A 24290-nucleotide genomic window follows, 5' to 3' on the forward strand; every position below is an offset into this window, starting at 1 on the left:
GTATTTCTACAAGCCACGATGATCTTGCAAATATGGTATGAAATAAAGTCCTATATCTAGTTGTTGTCTTCAATTGATGACTATTTTTGGAAAAGGAAACTCATTTATTTGAAAAAGTTGTCTTTACAAGAATTACGATTTTGAGTCTAGTTTCTGATCGTGTCTCTATTTTTTGAAATTAATTTGTAAATCTTAAGATATGGTCATTTTACTAGAATTTGGTCAATCTGAAAATTTCTTTGTGTAAAGCAAAAGTGGTATAGGGACATGGAAATTTTACCAGCGTTTTTGAAAAACAAACCGGACTGGCCGGTTTCAATCGGTTAGACAGTGAACCGGCCAAGTCTCCGTTCCGGTTCATTATTAGTGTCGATTTATCATCAAAACCAGTCAAAACAGCAAAAAACCGGTTGGACCATTCAACCCAGCTTGAATTGTGAACCGCGGATTTTTCATTTTTCCCATCTTTTTTTAAATGAACCTAAATTTTTAAATATAAAACTTATCTGTTGAATTTCTAAAAGAGTAATGAAACTCTCTCTATTTCTCACCCTCAAACTCAAAAATCACCGTTTTCTTTTGTAGTTCTATTAGATTTTGTTTAATTTCATAATATGGTTGTGGTTTGTGTAGGATTTAAAATTTTTTCTTAGTAGGTACAATTGAGATGAATTTATTTATTTGAATTTAAAATTTTAAAAATTTATTTGTGTTTAAAAATATTTAACTTTTTATCAAGTGATGCCTAAAATTGGTCCATGAGATAATCTTATTCTATATACAAGTGTGTGCGTGTGTGTATATGTGTGAAGACTTGAAAATTTACCTATATTTTTCTTATAATTCTCTTTTATTTTGAATAAGTTAATTTATAATTTCTTTACTATTAATTTACTCCCTCATTAGTTGTAATAAATAATAGAATCGAAAGTTTTACTTTTACTTTTATAGTTAGAGTAAATTAGGGTTTTTGTGCACTTTGGTCGTGTGATCACTTGGTGAGGTATGTGTACTAAATTTGGTGGATAAGAGTGAGTATTAGGTAAGAGGAAGTATGTGATTAGAAGTGCTAATAATAAGTTAGTGAATCATAAAGTTAAAACAAAAGTACAAGGGAGTTAAGGGAAATAGGCTTGAACCGACGTGCGCCGTTTGTTACCGGTTGAGTACACCGCTTGACCAATATTTTCTTACCTTAATCTCCTTGATTTTATTTCATTTAATTCTCCCTAATTTGACCCTAAGACCAGCCGAAATTGTTGACCCAAAAACAAGAGGAAAGAAACAAAAAACAAGAGGAAAATTGGTGGTGACAAGTGTTGTGTGACAGCCCCACCTCACCCTAAGGCGAACCAAAGGGTTCGGCGGACCGCCTGCCCAACTCTCGCCGGGACTCAGTCGTTCACTACTATCCTCAAATAGATTACAATATAAATCTCAAATATACATCAAATTCTCCAATAATTACATGTCATAAGCGAAGCGGAAACAATTCCCAACTATACATAAAATGATTCCAAATCCAAACTGTACAAGATATATGCCATCCAGTCACGTGAATAAATACTACAAGCCTTTCCTTCGCCTCGAGCCCTGTGGAGGGGAATAAAATAGTTTTGGGGTGAGCTAAAAGCTCAGCGAGTAACCAGCAAAATCAGTACTCAAATATATTTCAAAATAAAGCATTTCAATGATGTCATGATTCAGAGATCAAATGTACGTTTATTGATCTCGTGAGCCAGTGAAATCATTGCACTTACACACCCAACGCTCAAAGAGATCTTTTAACGTTAACGTTAAACAATAAGGGGGAGCAACGTTGGTGCTCCAGATCATGTCACGAACTCACGAAAGTGGTGGAGACGTTGGCTCCAGGTAAAATAGTAGAGGAGACGTTGGTGTTCAGCACAAGACTCTCCAAGAACTCATTTAAGCCAAATCATTTCATGGACTCACATGCAAGCACGCATGATATGCAGTCGAGTAAATAATGCAAGAAACGGTTCAAAAGTAACTTTAGAAACAGTTTAAGGTCACTCACCTCCATGGCTCAGAAACCATCTATCATATATCATTACCTCGCCCGAGTCCAAGCCCTAAATCACAAACTCAAAGCAATCATACATTCCCAAAGTTCGGATAGCATTTCCCCATAAATGCTTCATTTCCAACCTACAAGCAACACCAATTCATCTCAAATTAACCACATACACATCATAAACTATGAAGTACACCTTTCAGCACAATATCCATAACTGAAGCTATACTTATCAGATTGAAACGAATCTTATGGCGTTTCGAAGCCAAGACATAAACCTACATTTCTTATGAAGACCTCTAAGGCCAAATCATGCAATTTCATGGTCAAAAATGGAAAACTCCATGAAAATAGAAATCTGGGCGCGAAACAGGGTTCATGGATAGTCAAGGGTATTTCGGTCATTTCACATGGTACAGAGCTCAGATTGGGTTGAAATGTTACAGAAAACTATAAAACATCATTCTCTACAACTTTCATGTTTTAACCTAAGGCTAATTCGGCCTCTAGCATGCTCAAAAAAAATCGGACAGAACAGGTTCATTCAAAACCCTAACTTGGAATTTATGCATTCAAGTGCTAATCTTCCACAAAACAACATCTAAAACCACTAAAAACCACTAATAAGCAATTAATTGAAGTAAAGAGGATGTTCTTGGCAAAATACCTTAAAACCACAAGAAAGGTAGGAGCTTAATGGTTCCTTCTCCAAAATAACTCCACCAAGACCTTGAAACACCCTTAGCAAGTCACCTTTGTGGACAAATTCAAGATTTAATCGGTTGGTTTGCAAGATCTAAGCAAGAAATGAAGAATAAAAGTTGAAGGTTTCTTTCTTTTCTCTCCCTAAGGAGTTCAGCCAAGAGAGCTTAAAATGAAGAAATAAATTGGTCAAAACTAGCTTTAAAAAGGTAAAATATCTTGGTCAAAAGTCCAAGAGTGAATAGGATGGTGACACTTATCACCTTTTGGTTTAAAACTTATCTTTTTGTCTCTCCAATACTAATCCATATAGGTAACATCTAATTACCTCTTAGCACCTTGTAAAATAATATCATTTAATACAAAACTCCAACAAGTTGTCAAAAATATATCGCATTTATCGCACTAGCGGGTCCCACGTTGATAATACACTTCAAACTTAACGTGGACTAACTTGTATCAAGAAAATGATTTGAAAACTATATTCCCTTATAAAAATGTATAAGAAATTAATATATTGAAGAAAGGTATAAAATTGTAGACAAGGAAACAAAATAATGTCTAGAAAAGATATAAAAATTTTCGGGTTCTCACACTCATCCTTTCAGGGTGTCACATGTTGGCAATCCAAGCATGTTTGACCAAGACCATTTTCTTTCTTCTTATCTTCTTCTTGGCCAAATTTTTTTCATTTCTTTCTTCATGGTGGCCGAACCTTGAGAGAAGAAAAATAGAGAGAGAGCTTCAATTTCCATCTTGATTCTTGCCTTGTTTGAGTTGAAATCACAAAAACTAAACCTATTAAACTAGCACCAAGGGAGTTAGGAAGCTTGGAGTGGAGAGTTTCTTTGGATAAATAGCTTGGTTCTTCACTTCTCAAGAGGTTTTGAAGGTATAAGTTCAACAACTTCCTTTCTCTTTCCTATTCTTGCAAAATATGGTATAGATGACTTGAATCTTAGAATATTATGGATGCTACTTTAGGTTTGGTGTAGATTAGTGAAATTTCAGCTAGGGTTTACAATTTTCAACCTTGATTTATGTTGTTTAACTATAATATGTTGGTTTTGAGCTTGGATTTGGACTTGTGAGGTGATTAGTAGCCTTATTGTGACTTTTTAGTTTTAAAAGAGGAAATTCAAGCTTTCTTAAGAAATTTCCAGCTTTGCTATTAGTTGATTATTTGCTAGAAATGAGTTACGATTTGGATGGGTTTTAGCCTAGATTAAGAACTATCTTTATATTCTTACTTGTGGTGATTGAGTTGGGCTGATTTGAGAAGAAAGTGAAGCCTTGAAAATGGCTGAAAAATTAGGTAAAAACAAGGGAAATGCTGCCCGTTTTTCCTCTCGAGGGATAAGTGAGCGAAAGCGGAAATAGGGATGTGACTTGTGAGCGATTTGGGACTTAGTTATGTAGGGATACTTAAGTGACCTTGTGGGTGACTTATAAACGAAAATTTTGCTTAAACGTGTATATTTTTCAAAGACAAAGTAACGACCACTTTGAACGCGATTTTCTCATTTCTTATACCAAGTTACGAACTTACAAGTTTTAATCGCTTCTTTATCGAAACCAAAAGATCGAGTATGAATTTTCTAGGGTTTGATAAGTAAAATGAATACTATTTAAACGAGTTTCATTTACTTAATTTTTTTAAGCGAAACTCCCATATTTTGAAATCCTAGTTGATTGCAAATTGTTAAACGGTATTTTATCGTAGATTTGGACTCCAACTAGGGAGTTGAACCTGAGCTTAGTTTTGGAAAGCAATAACTCATTGGTGAGTGTTTCCAAACGCATGTTTGAACTTATTACTTGAATGAATTGCTTGGTTAACATGATTGGACGGTACTTAACTTGTTTGATAGGGTAAGGGTGTACTTTATCGCACTTGCCCTAATGTGACTTATTACTATGCATTGGTTACAAATGGTTTGATATATATATATATATATATATATGCGCATGACTTGAATACTGCCTGGGACCCTAACCCTATTGGTTAGTCAGTTGAATCGAGCCAGTAAGGGCTTGGTCGAGGAGACTGTTGAACCATAGGTACTGTTTATTGTTTATTATGTAATCCTTTGGATATGGTCCACTGGATTCGGTATACTTGAGTATTACCATCACTATTAATTTGGAGTTCGGGCCTGGTAGGGGGTTGATTGATGGATGGAGTTTGGAGTTAAGTGATGATCTACTGGACTGATTACTTTACTTGAAAGTTGACGAAATGTCAACTACTATTTGGTGACGCTACAGTGAAGTTAACTTGCAAAAGCTACTGTATTCTTTTACCTGAAATTGTTGGATATCTAATGATTTGCTATTTGAAGTGTTATTGCTTATTTTTATGAACTCTTATACTCGCTACTTTGATATTCCAAGTTTTTACAATAGATAGTTTGCTACTTGGGTTTGCATGAATTTTTGGAACCTCACTGAGTTTTGGTTCACTCTATTAGTTTTGTTTTCCTTACAGGGGGTATGAGTGTGGGCATGAGGCTGGTACAGGCTAGCGTTGTCTAGTTTTTGACTTTTGTGAATTGTACTTGTGACAGCCCCACCTCCCCCTAGGGCGTACCCAAGGGTTTGGCAAACCGCCTGCCCAAGTCTCGCCAGGACTCAGTTACAGTTCATGAAATTTACAAATGATAACCTCAAAATAAAAGCTATATTAAGTACAACCTTTAATATATACACTCATGGACCTCCAATGTCCATAATCTATAATACAACCAAGGAGTCAAACTTGTAAAAAAAACAAACCAACCAAGCTGGCTAGACATCTATGAAGTTGTCACGTGAGCAGCTAACAAAACCTAGACAAAGTCTGTGTCTTCTCCACTCCCATTCTCACGTTCTTACTCCTGTAAGGAAAACAAATTTCATGGAATGAGTTAGAAGCTCAGTGAAGTTTCAAGTAACCAAGCAGGTAAAATAATAGGCAAGATACCATACCCAGATATCAAGAAACAAGTCAAACTCAAATAGATCATGACCCAATATATAGTTAAGCAAGTAGCCAGTAGATCATGCAAAAGTGTACAGTAAAGAACACGTTCATGGCAAAGGTTATAGGTTGCTCTCAGGAGCAAGTTCCACTGTAACTTGATCAGGATCCGTTGACTCTTCGTCAACCACGAAAGTATAATGTCTGTAAATTATCACTTTACACCAATTTTCGCCCACCAAACATACACCTTACTGGGCCTGAACACCAAAGAGGTACCCAAGGTTCGTCGATCTCCTCGACCAAGCCCTTGCTGGCTTGATTCAACCAACTAACCTTAGGTTAGGCTTATAGCCCCAAATATTCAGGATCTGGCTTATAGCCCCAAGTATTCAGGTAATCAAGATTGGAGTCATTGGTTGTCATCCAACGCTCACACAGTAAATGATTGGAGACATTAGTTGTCACTTAACGCTCCGTATTCAGTAATATCAGTGTTCAAGTGATGAATTCCAGTCAAAAGTAAACAGGTTTGGAACTTGTTCTTTACCTAAGATTTTTTAGCTTACCCGACCACTCTGAGGCTGGTCTAAAGCAAACGGTCCAACGAGGGCTCAGTTCAGCCGTTACCGACCTACATTCACGGATACGCATGAGTAACCATAGATTCCACTTACCCGACGTCTCGGATAAGGTCCAAGGCCCAGTTCAACCACTACAAGAGAAATGTAGCTGATCTACAATTCAACCGCTACAAGAAGGATGTAGCCGGTCTACTATGTGACGCCCCCACTTCTCCCAAGGGCGAACACAAGGGTATCAACGGAATACCTGCCTAACTCTCGCCAGGACTCACTACAAGACTCAAGCATAAATATAATCGATCGTTCTTAAAAGCTTAAACGGAGTATATTATATCCACCAATCCAACATACCAAAGTACAAGTCCAATACTTCATCTAAATTTTCATAATAATAATAATTTAAGTACAATCCTTATGTTTGCAATTCAAATCGTTCTTACAAAAGTATAATCCCCAAAATATCATGAGGTTTACATTCACTTCAACCACAAGTACATCATACCATAAAGTTCACAAATCTTTCAAAATAACCATTACATTCCACAGAGAAAATCAATCACAACCCAGATAAAGGATAATCCACGGTACTCGAAAGCCTTGTGCTTGAGTAACTATCCTTCTCGAGCCCTGCATAGAACTAAAATGTTTTTGGGGTGAGCTAAAGCTCAATGAGGTTTCAAAAGGGAAAATCAAGTATTTATAAATCAGTGCGTAATTGCTATTTTAAAATCACGTGGACAAATAGGACTTTTGCTAGTAACTTTACTATGAGTACATCTCATAAATCATTTAAAATCACTAATGTATATTTGGAATGAATTACCATGTAAATGTATTTTCATGAATTTTTATAGTCAAACAAATAGCGGCTCGTCCGACTAGAAGAACATTACAAGGATTGCTTCGTCTCAGAGCTTAATGCTCATGAGGAGTCTTACCCAAGAAATGTCAACTAAGAGAGCAATAACAGTAGCAATAGTAAAGCAAACACAAAAGGATACAGTACTCGGTCCATTTCACGTCCTTATAACTCCCATCTAGCTCCTTTGGTTGGCTGGCCATCACCTTATCCCTCCAGTGGTAATACTCGAGTATACCAAAATACAGTGCCCAGGGTTATCAATCTATCCGACCGAGTCCGCTTCTGGCTCGAATAGGTGATAACGAAGGGGGGAAGGCCTTGTTCAGCCGATGTGATAAAGTACACATGGCCTACAGCATACACAAGTAACACATAAACAATGAAATATTGAACAGTTAAGTGATACAACAACAGTTAGGTCGAGTGCGATAAAGTACACACTCGCCTAGGAATAATTATTTATCATTCAAGTGAACAAGATTCATCAAGTATTTGACCACTTAGGCATGTAAGAAGAACTTATCAAGTCACATCACGTACACACACATATATATATATATATGCAATTATACAAACAGTGGTTATAAAAGTTCGAGAAGCAATTTTTTTTTTGTGCAAAACAGTTTGGAATCCCTCACCATAATCCGGAGCAAAGCAAGAGCAACAGCAGGAAATTAAAAGAGCTTCTCGGTGTCCTCTAGATCACCTGAGATTAATCACAATCACGAATTACCTAGATGCTCGATCAAGGCGAATAAAAGAAAACCTCTTAGATACACACACTCAAGAGCCTCAAGCTCAAACAAATCGAAATAGAAAGTTTTCACTTAATCATTGGAATAATAACTAAAAGGAATTTAAAGTCCCATTTCCGAGTTAAATCGTGGCAAGGACTATCAATTCCAAAAGAAGAGTAAAATGCTTAAATTTGGCACGGAAATCGAGAAAGGAGAAAAATGTGTTCGTACTAGAAAATCTTCAATAAAAGCCCAAGTGCAAGAATATAAGTGAAAAATCATGTTTTCTAAACTTACGAAGCCAAAGTCTCCTTACAATCACCCTTTTTTTTAATAATAAATATGGAAGTTAAAGTTCTAACTTTCAAATAGGAAATTTAGTGAAATTTCTCAAGAATTTCTCTAGTTAAAATGCTCAAGGCCAAATTTTCAAGTGTTTCGGTTTATCGAAACCAACATTCAAAATAAAGTTCCAAATTATAAGTGAGAACCTTTTCACCATAAAAATAAGTTTGGAATATCCCAAGAGTCTCAAAAGCATGACCTAAGCTCTTAAAAGAGCAAGTAGGTTCAAATCGGAAAATTTTCAGTTTTACGCGTGGAAATTTGAAAAATCGATCTGGAAGTCCAGAAAGTCCAAAAATGAAAAATTTGATACCGTTGGAAACCTCTTTGAAATTACTAAAAGTTCTTAGAAGACACATTTTCATGATTCCAAACCGAAGGTATTCAAAAATTGGCTCAAATTTACTGTTTTGGGCACTCAAAACAGGTTTAAGTTGGTTTTTGGCCAACTTTGAAAATTCGGTAAAATTCACTTGATTTGAATTAACTTCTAAAATTTGGAACTCTATCAGAGTTACAATCCAGGTTTAACACAAAACAAACGGAACAAGAATCGGAATTTTGACCACCAAGATATGATAGCTCAAAGTTGCCAAAATTTTCTTGTTAAACAAGGGTTTTCAAAACTTAAATCATGAAATTTGGAAGTTCAGTTGAGCATTGAAACGGCTTCGGAATAGTACCAAATTTGGTATGATTATAGTACCATATAAGGACTATTCATCTACCAAATTTCATGGAGAAATAAGTACAGGAAGTCACTTAACTAAATCACTCAATTTCCCAAGATTTCAAGGCAAAGCTGCCTTGTGCATGGAAATTTCCTTTTCTAAACTTTTGACCAAGGAAAATGCCTAAAACATGTCCCATTTATGATGATCAAATCTAGTAAGGGTTCAAGGCATATTTGATAGGTGATTTACACCAAAAATTTCGAGTACAAGTCCCTAAACCAAGATTTGTTAAGGATTAGTCCAAAATGAAGAATTCCATCACTAAGTCAGTCCCAAACTTTGGCTGCAACTCACTCAATTCAACTCGAAACTGAACGTGGTTAGTGGAGTTGGAAAATACTTTCATAAAACTAGAATTTATCAGAAGAAACCATTTTCAAAATCCGTCCACAACCGGCTCACATTGGAGCATCAAATCGTAGTTCATGTTCTGCCCTCTGGTAAACCAACGAAACAGGACAGCAAATTTCAAACGAATGGTTTGGCTCACCCACATGGAACCAGAATGTGAATTTTATACCAATGGAAAATTGGGAATATCTAGTTTCCAGTGCCACAAACGGCACTCAATTTCGACATCGGAGTAAAGAGATATAGCCGATACAAAATGACTGCCTGGGCAATCCCAGAAAATTTTCCAGTTTTACTAAACTTTGGAAATCAACACATTTGACCAACCAAATCATGTTATTTTTCAATGAAACTTTTTACACAATCCCAAAAACATATATATATCATAAATAAGCCATTAACACCATGAAAAATCACCCTAAAGGTCACGGACAACATAAGGGCAGAATCAGAAATTTTTCATCTTCACTTCCCTTTGAGTTTCTACCAACTATACGACATTAATCCACTAGTTTAAGCAATAAACCAACATTAATACCATTAAAACATCACAAATCAGTTCGTCCATCCAAGGTGGGAGTTCATAGAGCCCACTCAACAATTTTTCCATCATAAACAAAATACCCACATGCATGTAAGAGCTTAAATGTGCACTAGAACTTCCATAAATCAAGATTTAGGTAGTTGATCGTTAATTACTTAAGCAGAAATTTTCAGCCTCTAAAAGCTGAGAAAACCGTGAGAATCAAGCCTCTTTCCTAGCTTAGGTTGTTCACCAAGTGATTAGCAAGTTGCGTGTAAAATTTGAGGTGATTTGGTGGAGGATTAGTGAAGATTTGAAGAAGGAAAATGAAGAGCTCTTGGTTGTTTTTGCCTTGGAGTTGCACGCTGGAAATGGAGCTATAAGACGTCAATTGAGGTAAAGGTGTGGAGGGTTTTAATCTAGTGTGATGCTCTCATGAGAGCTTAAGAATGTGTGGCCTAAAATGCTCGAAAAGTCAACTAATGTACGCGCGCTTCGTGCTCGATTCCTCTTGGGTTTATTTCACTAGTACACTAAACCTCTAATACACTTTCACTCATACTATTATTATTCACTCTTAATGGTCTAAAAATAATGATTTAAAATCTCTCAATTAATCACGCGCGTAAAAACGCGTATTACCGATTGTGCGCGATAAAGTGGAATCTCTAAGAAATTCTTATAACGATAGTATCACTAACTAATACTTGAGCACTTAAACATTAAAATACATATTTTAAGACTAATGTACAAGTCTCCAATTTTTTTAAGGTTATTGTACTCTCAGTTCGGCTACAGTTTCCAAACGCGTACTCACTATTCTCACTTAACGAGCTCTCGAGAAATAAATTTTGAAATCAAGTCATTTTAAAAATACACTTGAGCCATAATTCCATGTAATTGAAGTAATAAAAGTCAAAATAAAATATTCAGGATAAATGGCAAAAATAAATAATTAAATGAGCTAGAAATAGGCATTTAAAATAAGAAAATTTGCAAGTCCTTACATACTATTCAACCGCCACAAGAGAAATGTAGCCGGTCTACAGTTCAATCGCCACAGAAGAAATACAACCCATCTACAATCATGCACATAAATATGCAAGTCCACACACAGGATCAATTGATTCAAGTTCATGGAGGTCGAGTGCGAATAAGGACACACTCGCCTATCCATGATCAAGTCACAAGTAATATCCAGCAATTCACATTCTTAAGCATTCCAAGTATTTCAAGTCAATATACAGGTCACATACAAATCAAGTCACTTGGTCATGCATAAATGAGATATCAAGTGTTTAGTCAAGGCAGGTCAATTGAATGTATATAAGAACACACTCGCCTAAAAAGGCTCAAGTCACAAATAAGCCCAGTATATCATGTTTCAAGCATTTCAAGTATTTCAAATCCAAACAGTTGAAAATTGGGTGGATGCGAAAACCTGATCAAACAAGAAAACTAGAGAAAAACTGCAGAAATTAGAAATTTCCTTGGCAAATCCGACCACAAATCTGGCCATATATTGGCCGGATTCAAGGCCCGATTGATAGGAAAGACGAAAGAAATTTTAAATCTCACTGCCTCAAATCCGACCAGAAAGTGGCCGGGTTCTGGCCACATTTCGGTTATACAAAATGGCCAACACATGTTTTAACATAATATCAAAAGTTTATTCGAGTTAGGTCAAGTGCAATAAAGTACACATTTGTCTATGCGACGATAAAACAAGTATCTAGCAATTTCTAGCAACAGTGAGCATGTAACATGCGCCCCAAGCACACAAGAAAGTCAGTGGGATAACCATCCAAGTGACCAACAAGTCAAGTGCAAGCAAAGCAATTCATTTCGTATCAATATCAAGAAGTTTACTACAAAGGATTGAGTATGATAAAATACATCCTCGTCCCAAAGGTCATCAATTCAAGAGCCATTATTTTAACCAAGCAAGCATGTCATTCAAGTAAGGAGACATTCCATGTAAATATTTTCATGCACTTAGAACACTCACCAATCAATTGCAACCCTTCACTTTAACCTTGGTTTGTCCTCTTGAACTCTCTCGAGTCCTGTGGTCACATACTGTATTACAAGACTAGCAATACAAAATTAAAATACATGAAAAAATTAAGGTTCCAAAACTTCGCTTCCTTTCATTTAAACCTCAATTCCACCGATAAACCAAATTCAAAATAGTTTACCAACTCCAATCTTAAAGTTGGAAATGAAAGTAAGAACAGTTCTAGGAAAACAGAACTTTTCCAGTTTTGCGCGGCACTATTTGAAAAATCATAACTCAAGCTTCCTAAGTCCAAAATTTATAAACTTTATACCGTTGGAAAATAGATTCAAAGGATTACAATTTTCTAGAAGACACCTTTGTAAGATTCTATCCACAAGTGCTTTATCCAGTAGAAAGACAGAACAGGAATGGAAATTCAGTCAAATTTGGAAAATCACAGATATTCATAAGAATTAAGAAAAATTCTAAAATTTTCACGGTACAAAGTACTCTGAATCTAGTTTCAAACACTACAAACAGAACTCAATTCTGAATTTTCTACACCAAGATATATTAGATTTCCCAAGACTGATCAAGGTTTCCTACGGAAAATTTTCAGCAACACTTCCCCTTGTTTTCTTTACTTTTCCATCCAAACTCAACACCAAATTTCACCTCAATTTAACCTCAATCACAACCACAAGTCATAAGCTATCTATACACTTATTTAAGGCCACAATACCATCCTAATATAGCGCATGTATAGCTCAAATACCAACCACAATAAAGCTGAAAATTGGAAACCCTAAGTAGAAATTTCAACTACAAGCTGAAATTTTCCTTAAACAAGCCAAACTAACATATAAAAGCTAGATAATTGACATTGCAAAGCTACTAGATCATAGCCAAACTCAACTCATCATATCAAGGCTAAAACTTTCCACCAAAAGCTGAAATTTGCCAACCACAACTTAAACCATATAGACTACCAAAATCCATATAGACTACCAAAATTTTTCCAAAAGCTGAAATTTTTCCATATAGACTACCAAAATCCAACTCTAAACCACTAGTATGCAAAGATTAAAAGTAAAAGAAGTTTCTTGTCATTATTACCTTGAAACCCCAAGGAATATGGAAACAAGTGCTTCTCTCCCAAGAATCTCTCCACCAAAGCCTTTGATCGTCCTTGAATATCACTTTTTATGGTTTGGATTGCAAACTTAGGGTGAAATCTTGAATATTCAAGCAAGGATTGAAGTTGGAATTTGAGTTTTCTTTCTCTCTTCTCTCTCAAGGAGGTTCGGCCATGGCTACGAGAAAATGGAAGAATTTTGGTCTAAATTTGGTTTAGTAAAGGTTAAGAAAAGTCCAAGTCAAAGTCAAGGTCCAATGCTTCAAGGACAAATGGCATCCAAGGGTTAATCCTCATCCTATTGTCTTCCAATCACTAAATTGTCTTGCCAACCTCTAATTATCCCTTAACACCTTATAAAATAATATCCATTTGCACAAAACTCCTTCTATTCTTCAAAAATTTATCGCATGCACCGCATTAATGGGTCCCACGTCCATAATGTAATTCAAATTTAACATGAACTAACTTGTACCAAGAAAATGATTTAAAAATTTGACTCACTCATAAAAATATCGAGGAAATTAAGGCAATAATTTAAAGTAAAGAGAATGCATTCAGAGAAATAAAATAAAATATAAAATAATTTTTCGGGTCCTCACAGTATTCGCGCTAGTCCTTGATTAGAGTTGGAAGTCATTTGGATATTAAATCTTTTGTTGTATTTTGGAAATGTATGAATATTCGAGATAAACTTGAGCATAAATATACATTCTAAGTTTGGAACTGTGGTTTCATTTCCTTTCGAAATTATAACTTGTTCTTTTGAAGTGTGTTCTTTTGGAGTGAGTGAGTGAGTCATGGCGAGAATTGGGCAAGCGGTCCGCTAAACCCTGGGGTATGCCCTAGAGAGAGGTGGGATCGTCACAGTATGTGTATATATATGTGTGTGTGTGTGTGTGTGTGTATATAATCATCAAATCAGGGTTGAACCGATCCGATCGATTGAACCTCGAGCTGGTCACTTCATTGGTTCAATTAAAAATCTGAGTTTCAAAACATTGACATGGACAAGATTATTGAGATTCAAGGTGACCTAGAGATATTTATTAAGACTTAAGAGTGATACTTTGTAAATGAAATAATCATTTAGTTTGACATTAAAGAGATTGAAAAGGGATAAGTGTGAAAGATTGTTTCGAAAGATTTGAGGCGAGTAATCCTCACTATCCTTATATTTTGAAAAAGCAAAGTTTCTGTAAGATCTAAATGTTGTTTTATATATGAAATTTGGATTATATGTGATTAGTTGAATGCTATCTGAAAATTATGATGGATATGTTTTTGAAATAGGCAATGGTAAATATGATAAACAAACCTCATTTATGATCATGACCAAATTCACCACAACTTGGTCTAATCCTATGAATATGAATTCAAATTCGAACTTTGACCTTTCTCTGGTAGGGATAAAAACACTAGACTACATGACCTTTCAATGAATACGTGATCCTCTAATTGAGTAAATGAGTTAATGTGTAAATGAACTATGACTTATGTATCCAAATATGATTGATGCGAATGTTACGAAAAACTTATGTTTATGGTTATGAACTATGAAACTGCATTTGAAAACTAAGTATATATAGCTTGTATGATCTTGCAAGGATAGTATGTGTTACTTGTTGAGTATGTGAATGCTCATCTCACATTTAATATATTTTGTAGATATAAATGAGGAGTACAAATTAGTTCGTGTGGACGATGAAGAACCTTAATTCGACGGAGACAAGAGCGGGGAAACTTAAGCTATAGCTCAAAAAAACTTTTGTAGTCTAATATGTAACAAGTGGTATCACCACATATAGACATGGTTTATAATACTTCCACAATACTTTGATACATATAAACTTTTGTAATCTAATAGTAGTTTTTGAAGCTTACGTAACAAGTGGTATCACCACATGTAGACATGATTTATAATACTTCCACAATACTTTGATACATATCTATAGTTTACAAAGTTTAAATTTTATGCAACTTTTATATGATATGGTTCGGTAAAACAACATGCTTTGTGTAATTTAAGGTATTTATTTGTTGAGTTTCACAGTGTGTTATGTTCCAAGTCATGACTTGCAAGATGCCTTAATATCACACTCTAAATCCACTATGATTGTGTCACGGGTTGCTTGTTTTCCTACAACCCAACACACTGTACCTGCAATAGCTATCGTTCAAGACTTAAGTTATGAACGGTTGGTTAGTTCAACCTAAGCACTAAGTGCACGGAAGTTGTGCGGAAGCGTAAAAGTAGCAAGTAAAGAAAGTGTTTTGAGGCAAAGGAAAGCTTTATATTGCACTTGAGAACTCTTGTACAAAGGTTACCATAAATGGAAAGGCTTTGGTTTATTTATAGGAAAGCCAATGAGCTATACACAACTTTAGAGAATTCTACACTAAGTGTACTTTACACTTGGACCCTAGAAGCATCTACACAAGTCTCTCTTATCTACAAGGCTCTAGGCCATTCCACAAGACTCTCGAATAGCTTAGAATGTTCCAGAAGCTTCTAGGATATACTACATACTTCTAACAACATATGGTGTAGCCTCCATGCCTTAAGTAAGCCAACAAGGCTTGGCACTTAGAAGGGAGAATGAGGAGTGGGTCTACTACCAGTCCCAGTTTTTCTACCAGAACACTAAGTACAGTGTGCATGACTTGGCCGGTCGGGCATGGTCGCGTGGGATCGCACGTACAAACAATGTTTAACCCATGTCATCCTCCCCCACTCGAATAAGGCATCGTCTCGATGCCTTAACTAGCCTCATATGCTCATATGAGGTCTTCAAATTGCCACAATTTTTCAACTAGTTCCCAACTTATCTCCGTTTCGGGTAGCCCACACTAATGCACCAAGTACTCCTTTGATGGTGTGCGATTTCTGTGTCGGATGGTACGGTCGGCTAGGATCTCCTCTGCAACCTTGTTGTACTCATCCCTTATACTCGCAGGTGCTCTTGCCAACACGTTCCTTGATGGATTGTACGGATCTTGATAAAATGGCTTTAGTAGGCTGACATGAAAGACCAGATGGAGTTAGGATAGTGTCTCAGGAAACTCCACCTTGTACACCATGTTGTCAATTTTCTTAAGTATAGTAAACGGTCTTTCATATTGGCGCATAAGACCCTTGTGCACTCCGCGGATATGCCCGTATCGGTAAAGTTTCATCAATACTTGGTGTCCTTTTTGAACTCGCAAAATGTCCATTTACAATTGGCCCACTTCTTTATCCGCTGCTGGGCCTTCTCTAAGTATAACTTAGCCATTTCTGCTCGTTACTGTCAATCGTTGGCAAAACGGTATGCAGGAGGACTTGCGCCTTTCTAGCCCCCAACGATGTTTTTGGGGGTCGTCAGTTGGAACCGAAGAACGAGCTCGAACGAACTCTTGCCAGTGCTTTCATTTCTTTGTAAGTTAAAGCAAAATTATACGACGTCTAATAATTTTGCCCAATCTCGCTGATTCACCGCTACATAGTTGCGAAGATATATTTCTAGCACATAATTTACTCAATCCATCAACCCGTCCATCTGCGGGTGTATGGTCGTTGTTATGTTAAGCTCCGAACCAAGTAAACGGAATAACTCTTGCCAGAACCTGGTCGTAAATCATAAGTCACGATCGCTCATGATAGTTACCGGTAGACCTCAATACTTGACGACATGACTCATAAAGAGTTTGGCCATTACATCAGCTGTGAATTCATTTGGGGTTGGGATAAACGTCACATATTTAGACAGTCGGTCCACTATGAAAAAAATGCTCATACATCTCTCAAATTTTGGCAACCCAACAATGAAATCCAGTGAGACGCTCTCCTAGACGCATCATGATATTTGCAATGGTTGCAAAAATCCTGCGAAAGGTTCGTGTTCCACCTTGTCTTACTGGCACACAAGACAAGTGCACATGTATTCGTCGACATCGTCCCTCAGGTTTGGCCAGTAGTAACGTTCTCTCATTAGGAATAGCATGCGATACGTGCCAAGATGAGAAGTATAACGACTATCGTGATACTCCTTAAGAATGACCCTCCTCAAGTGCCTCAGTCAAGCACATAAATCTGCTGGTCCTTGGCATAGAACACCCCGTTCTCAAGCCAAAACCTCTTCATTTTTTCTTCGTTGGCTAGCTCCATGAGCGCTTGTGCCCGATCGCTTAACCCACAATATATATAAGATTTACCCAAAGTTTAAACCTTGTATCACATAAGTTTTGAAAACTACCATTAGACTACTAAAGTTCTAGTGAGCCATAGTTCAACTTTCCTGACTCTTATTTGAATCAAACTAATGTTCTTTATTGTCCATATAGAGTAACTTATACTCATTCACATTTGCAAAATATGTTATACGTGGAGTGAGAATTCACATACTTAGTAACCCACACTACTCTTGTCGGATCATACAAGCCATACAGACTTAGTTTCAAATGCAATTTCATAGTTCATAATCATAAACATAAGGTTTTCATAACATTTACATTGATCATATTCAAATTCATAACACATAAGTCATAACTCATTTATACATCAACTCATTTAATCAATTCGAAGACCATGCATTCATCAGTTTCTATGTACACAGCCTAGTATTTAAAACCTACTAGGAAAAGTTCATAGTTCAAATTCGAATTTATATTCATAGGATTGGACCAAGTCCTAGCAAATTTATTCATGATCATACATGAGGTTTGTTTACTGTATTTACCATTGTATGTACATACATATCCAATGTCCCTTTTGGATAGCATTCAAATAATCACATATGATTCGAATTTCATGTATAAAATAGCATTTAAATTTCACAAAAACTTTGCTTTCCAAAATACAAGGATAGTAAGGATCACTCATTTCAAATCTTTCAAAACAATCTGTCACGCTTATCCCTTTTCAATCTTTTAAATGTCAAGCTAAATAATCATATTTCAATCACATAGTATCACTCTCAAATCTAAATAAATATCGCTAGGTCACCTTGAATCTTAACAATCTTGTCCATGTCCGTGTATCACTTTTGCTTTATTTAAAGAAATTTCTAGATTGATCAAGTTCCAGTAACATGATCATAGAGATTTACAAATCAATTTCAAAATAGACAACTTTTCCAAAATAAATGAGTTTCTTTTTTAGAAAATAGTCATCAATCGTAGACAACAACCAGACACAAGATTGATTCCATAGCAAGTTTACAAAATTACCGTAATTTATAGAAATACACTTAAACTCTAGAATTGATCTGTATATACTAGATAAAACCTAGTTTCAAACAACCCAATTTTCATTTAAAATCAAGTTTCCTATCATGTTCTTTGATTTTTCAAAATATAACATCAAACCAGACTGTCAAAACAAATCTCCAAACTTGACTTGCAATGAAAACCATTTAGAACCAGACCTTAAATTCACTTTTAAATTCTAAATAATTCTGAATTCAAAATATATCAATAATACTTTTATTTCAAAGTCTATATCTCACAAAAACTTTCCAAAAGCACATTAATTTAACCACTAAAAATTTACCAAATATGTTCAGGTTTGGACAGATTAGGAAACTATATTTTTAATTTTAAGAAACATGTTAAAAATGTTTCCAAAATTGGAAAATGATGATGTACTAAAACATGAGATATGCAAAATATTCTTTTTATGTTTTCTTTGAAAAATTCCAGGTTTTAAATGAGTTGCTCAGTCAAAACATGACTCACATTCAAAATTATCAAACTGGACCAGATTTACAACGAGATATAGAAACCTAACCTAGACTTTGAATTTTCAATTGAAATTTATATAGATATAGTACACATAAAATCTCATAATTTTGCAAATTTCATGCAAATCAAAACAAACTCTAAGGCTTCCAATAAATTCTAGAAAATCATGACTGTATACAATGAAACCTTAGTTTTAGTTTCTTGATCAAAACTTCATAGATTCTTGTTGTTTGGTGTTTATTAAACTTTTTAAATGAATTTCTATAGATTCTTCTTGTTTGGTGTTTATTAAACTCTTTAAATGAATTTTCTACAACAAGATAATAATACTCAAGGGTTCTTCTAATTTCAAAACTATAAATTACAAATTCTTGAATTACTAAAAAGGCTAGAAAATACCTCAATAGCTTTCTAGATTTCCTTCCTTTCTTCTTCTTGAACATCCTGTTGCTCCAACTCTTTCTCCTTATCTTCAACTAAACCTCCCTTGCTCTTTCCCTCACTTGACTTTTCAAAGTTTCAAAGATAGTAAAACATTTAAAGATCTAAACCTTAGTGATATTTATAAATATCAAGGCAAGACATCAGTTATCAAATCCTTTGGGAGGATGATTTCCTATTTCTTCCCTTCTTCTACTTACCAACCGACCGTAAACCTCTTGCTTCCTATTTTTTTCCCTTTTCACTTCATATTTCCCTTACTTGTCTACATTTCCTTTTCCTTTCATCAGAAAAATTTTCTCCTTTTTTTTAAGGGATCAATTGTCCAAGAAAACAAAGAAACTAACTTGCACTTAAATTTTCCTTTCTTCTTGAATCATCATTTCCTAAATATTTTGTAGTACTAACTATAGTATTTGACACAAAAATTAATTCTCTTTTGTTAGGAGAAAATCATTACACATAAAATAAAATTATTTTTGAATAAATACATAAATATCTTAACTAGTAAAAATTAGATTTTATTATCACAAAATACAATGATTATTTTTCTCAAACATTTATAATATGAAAACATAGGTTTTCTCATCAATTACTTAATAAAACAACAAATTACTTTTAAAATACATTTTCCTTTAATGAACAACTAAATCACAAGATTTTCAAAGAAAATCACTAGACTTATTGCAAGAAAACCCTTTTATTATCTTATTACACTAAAAATGCACTCTTATAGCAATCACTTGAAATTATAGCCATAAGAACCATTACTATCATTATTAAAGATGCCCACTAATTGTCTAAGAAAAGTATAGGGCATTATATTCTTGCCCCTTACAAAATGTTTTGTCCTCAAAACCCACCTATCTTAATTGAATAAATGTGGGTAATTCTTCTTTACTTTTTTAAATTCCCATGTAGCTTCTTTTTCGTCATGATTTGACCATTGTATTTCTATAAAGGAAATCATCTTGTTCCTTAAGACTTGCTCTTTATGATCAACATATTCTTATAAACTATTTTTTTATAAGTCAAATTAGGATCAACTACTTCCAAAGGTTGATCTTCTAGTACATCTTTGATCAATCACATACTTCCTCAGTTGTTACATATGAAAAGCATTGTGCACTCTTGACAACGTAGGTGGAAAAACCAATCTATACACCAAATCACTACCTCTCTCCAATATTGTATTTGGTCCAATAAATCCATAATTTAGCTTTCCACTCTTATGAAACCTCATCACACTCTTAATAGGTGATATATGAAGATATATTTTATCTCTCTTCTCAAATATTTTATGAAACCTCATTGTCTATATGAATTAGCGTAACTCTTATTATGATCCTAACCTACCTTAAGTCTTTCCTAAATAATTTTAACTTTCTCAACTGCTCATTGCACCAATTTGGCACCAATGAATAATTTTTCACCAACTTCATCCCAATACAATGGTAACCTATACTTCTTTCCATATAAAGCCTCAAACGAGGCTATTCCTATACTATTATGATAATTATTATTATAGGAAAACTCTATCAACTTAGCCAATTTATGCTAATTCCTTTTAAAATCCAAAGCATAAGCTTTCAACATATCTTCTACGGTTTGTATAGTATGCTTAAGTTGTCCATTAGTTTGTGGATGAAAAGCAGTACTCACCCATATATTTGTTTCCATTGCTTGTTGATAAGCAATCTAAAATCTAGAAGTAAACTTGGGATCACAATCCGATACTCTACTCACTAGCACTTCATGAAGATAGTCAAAATTTTCATATATATTTCTACCAACTTCTCCATAGATGCAGTGTACTTCATAGGTGAAAAAGTGCAATTCTGTCAATCTATCTACTATAACCTGTATAGTGCCATCCTTAAACCTAGTCTTGAGTAATCCTACCCCAAAGTCCATAGTAATGTACTTCTATTTCTGGTATGGGATCAATAAACTAGCTAGATAGTGATATTTAGCTTTTACTTCTTGACAAATAGGACACTTAGCCATAAATCCAGAAGCAACATCTTCATACCTTTCCACCAAAAATTTCTTTTGAGATCTTTGTACATCTTATTGCTTCCAAAATGGATGGAATACTTGTTATTATGTGCCTCATCCATCACTTCATTTCTCAATTTCTCATTACTAGGTATACAAAGCCTTCACGTTATTCTCAGACTTACATCACTATGTACACTTAAAATCCAAAGGTGGCTTTTCTCTTAACTCCACAAGCTTAGCATTACTTTTTGCATTTCATTAATATGATCTAGCAATGCAAGTCACACTATCAATGCAGACAAGACCCCCTTATCGTATCTACTATTTCTAAATTCAATTCATCAAATTTCTTTCTCAAAGTAGAGATCATAGTAGCCATAATTTTTCCACTCAATGTATCAGCTATCTTGTTAGCCTTGTCTGAATGATAACTTATTATGAGATCATAGTCTTTGATCAACTGTAACCATCTTCATTGCCACATCAACTTCTTTTGAGTGAACAAACACTTTAAACTCTTATGATCCATAAACACTAATAATGCTCATCGTACAACTAATGCCTCCAAAGTTTTAATGCCAAAACTACCGTAACTAGTTCCAAATCATAGATAGGATAGTTGCTTATATAGTTTCAACTGCTCTGATGCATAGCCAATCATTCATCCTTGCATCAAAACACAACCTAATCTATTTTTAAAAGCATCACTATATATAACAAAATCACTTTTACTAGATGGTAATATCAAACAGGGCCTGATATTAACCTTTCTTTAGGTTCTTGGAAACTTTTTTCATTCAGGTGTCTACTCAAACTTAATTCTCTTTTAAATTAACCTATTAAATTGAATAGCTATGGTAGCAAATCCTTTCACAAATTTTCTATAGTAACCAACAAGACCTAAGAACTTCTTACTTTAATCGTACATATAGGTCTTAGCCATATCATAATAGTTTCAACCTTCTTAGGATCCACGGATATACCTTGTTTCGAAATTACATGTTCCAAGAAAATCACAATTTTCAACCAAAATTCATATTTGCCAAACTTAACATACAATTTCTTTTTCCCTAGAATGTGTAAAGCTTCTTTTAAGTGCTCTTTGACAGCCTTTTTACTTGGAGAATAAACTAATATGTCATCAATGAGTACTATTATAAACATATTTAATTGAGGTCTAAAGACTCTATTGATTAGATTCAAAAATAGTAGGTGTATTAATTAATCCAAAGGGCATGATTAAAATCTTATAATGCCAATATGTCATTCTAAAAGCACCTTTAGGTATATTTTTAGCCTTGATCTTAACCTAATAATAACTAAACTTTATGTCAATCTTTGAAAAGACCCTCATACCTCTTAACTGATCGAATAGATCATCAATTTTAGGAAGCAGATACTTATTCTTAATAGTGATTTTATTCAATTCCATATGATCAATGCACAATCTTAGTGAGCCATCCTTCTTCTTTATAAACAATAAAGGTGCTATCCAAGGTGATACACTTGTCTGAATAAATTTTTTATCCAACAACTCTTGTAATTGGTCTTTTAGCTCCTTTAATTCAACTAGGTCCATTCTATAAGCGGCCTTCGAAATTTGCATTGCATCAGGCACTAAATTAATTTTGAAATCAATCCCCCCATCAGGAGGTAATCTAGGAAAATAATCAGGAAATATGTTGGAAAGTTCTTTTATTATGGAAATCTTATCCAATGATGGTACTTCCTTTGTACTATCAAATCACTTAAGAGAAGTATCCACTAGCTCCTTTCCTTAAAGCTCTAATAGCTTTCATAGTAGATAAGTCATACTTTCTTGGCTTACTCTTATCTCTCTCAACATTTCCTTGGTTTACAAATTCCTCTTCTCTATGCTTCACAAATTTCACTCTTTTGTATTTACAATCATCTTAGGCAAAATTTTCAGCTAACCAATCATAGCAAAAATCACATCAAAGTAACTCATACTAAATTGTACTAGATCAGTACTAAATTTCTTGCCATTAATAGCAATCTTGTAACCATTACACCTTGAATGAGAGATTAAAACTCGATCACTAGGTGCAAAAACACAATAAGAGCTATCTAACCACTCAAGTATCATATCAAATAACTTGGTAAATTTCTTATAAATAAAGAAATAGAATGCATCACAATCAAATAACACAGAGGCGGGTACAAAATTAATAGAGAGCATACATGTAACCACATCCTCAATCCCTTCCATGTCCACATTAGTCATAGCGTGAATCTTTTCATTAGTCCTAGGCCTAACTTCACCAACCTTTGCATTCTTAGGCAGATTTCTAGGTGGCTTTGGGAAATCTTTAACATGATGACTAACTTGTTCACAATTAAAACAAACCCCAGTCCATCAATGACATTCACTAAGATGTCAATGATAGCATTAGCACACTCAAGAATTGTAGGGTTATTTGCCCTAGCAATGCTCCTTTTAACCCTACTCAAACCAGATATACTAGTAGCATTCACTTTGGTTTCTTAACCAACCTAAATATTCCTTTCATGATTTGGTTACTTGAGCTTCCCCCAAATTCAAAAGGTCTAGGATGTTTAGCCTTCTCTGCTTTCTTAACTCGAGCTATTGCAGCCTTAAACTTTAAACTAGTTTCATACATAGCACTATAGTTAGGTGTAGCTATATTCACTATCTCTGCTTACACTTCACTTAGCCAACCATTCTTGTATCTTAGCATCTTTAATGATTTATTAGCTATAATAGTAGGGGAAATTATACCTAACATAGTGAACTTATAAGTACAATTCACAACAGACATACCAATACACTGCATCTTAATACTAGATGGGAAGAAATGTGCCATAAATTGATCCTTAAAGTGTATCCAAGAAACAGGAAGAGTAACGGTTGGCCAAACTGCAGTCCACCACTTACTAACATCTCTAACTAAGAACGGCTTAATCATTCAACAAAGTAAAGTTACTTTCAACTTCTTCTATCCGCTTCTCAACCTTGTTATGCTTCAACAAAAGTTAGTGTATGAAAATTTTTCATCTGGTAAACATGAGTAACAATCAAACCTTAAGCAAACACAACTTACTAATTAATCAAGAAAGGAAGCAATGATATTCTTGTTCACATATTAATGATATTCATAATACTAACTATTAAATGT

The sequence above is a fragment of the Coffea arabica genome, chromosome 10e (genome assembly GCF_036785885.1).
Source record: "Coffea arabica cultivar ET-39 chromosome 10e, Coffea Arabica ET-39 HiFi, whole genome shotgun sequence".
Lineage (NCBI taxonomy): Eukaryota > Viridiplantae > Streptophyta > Magnoliopsida > Gentianales > Rubiaceae > Coffea > Coffea arabica.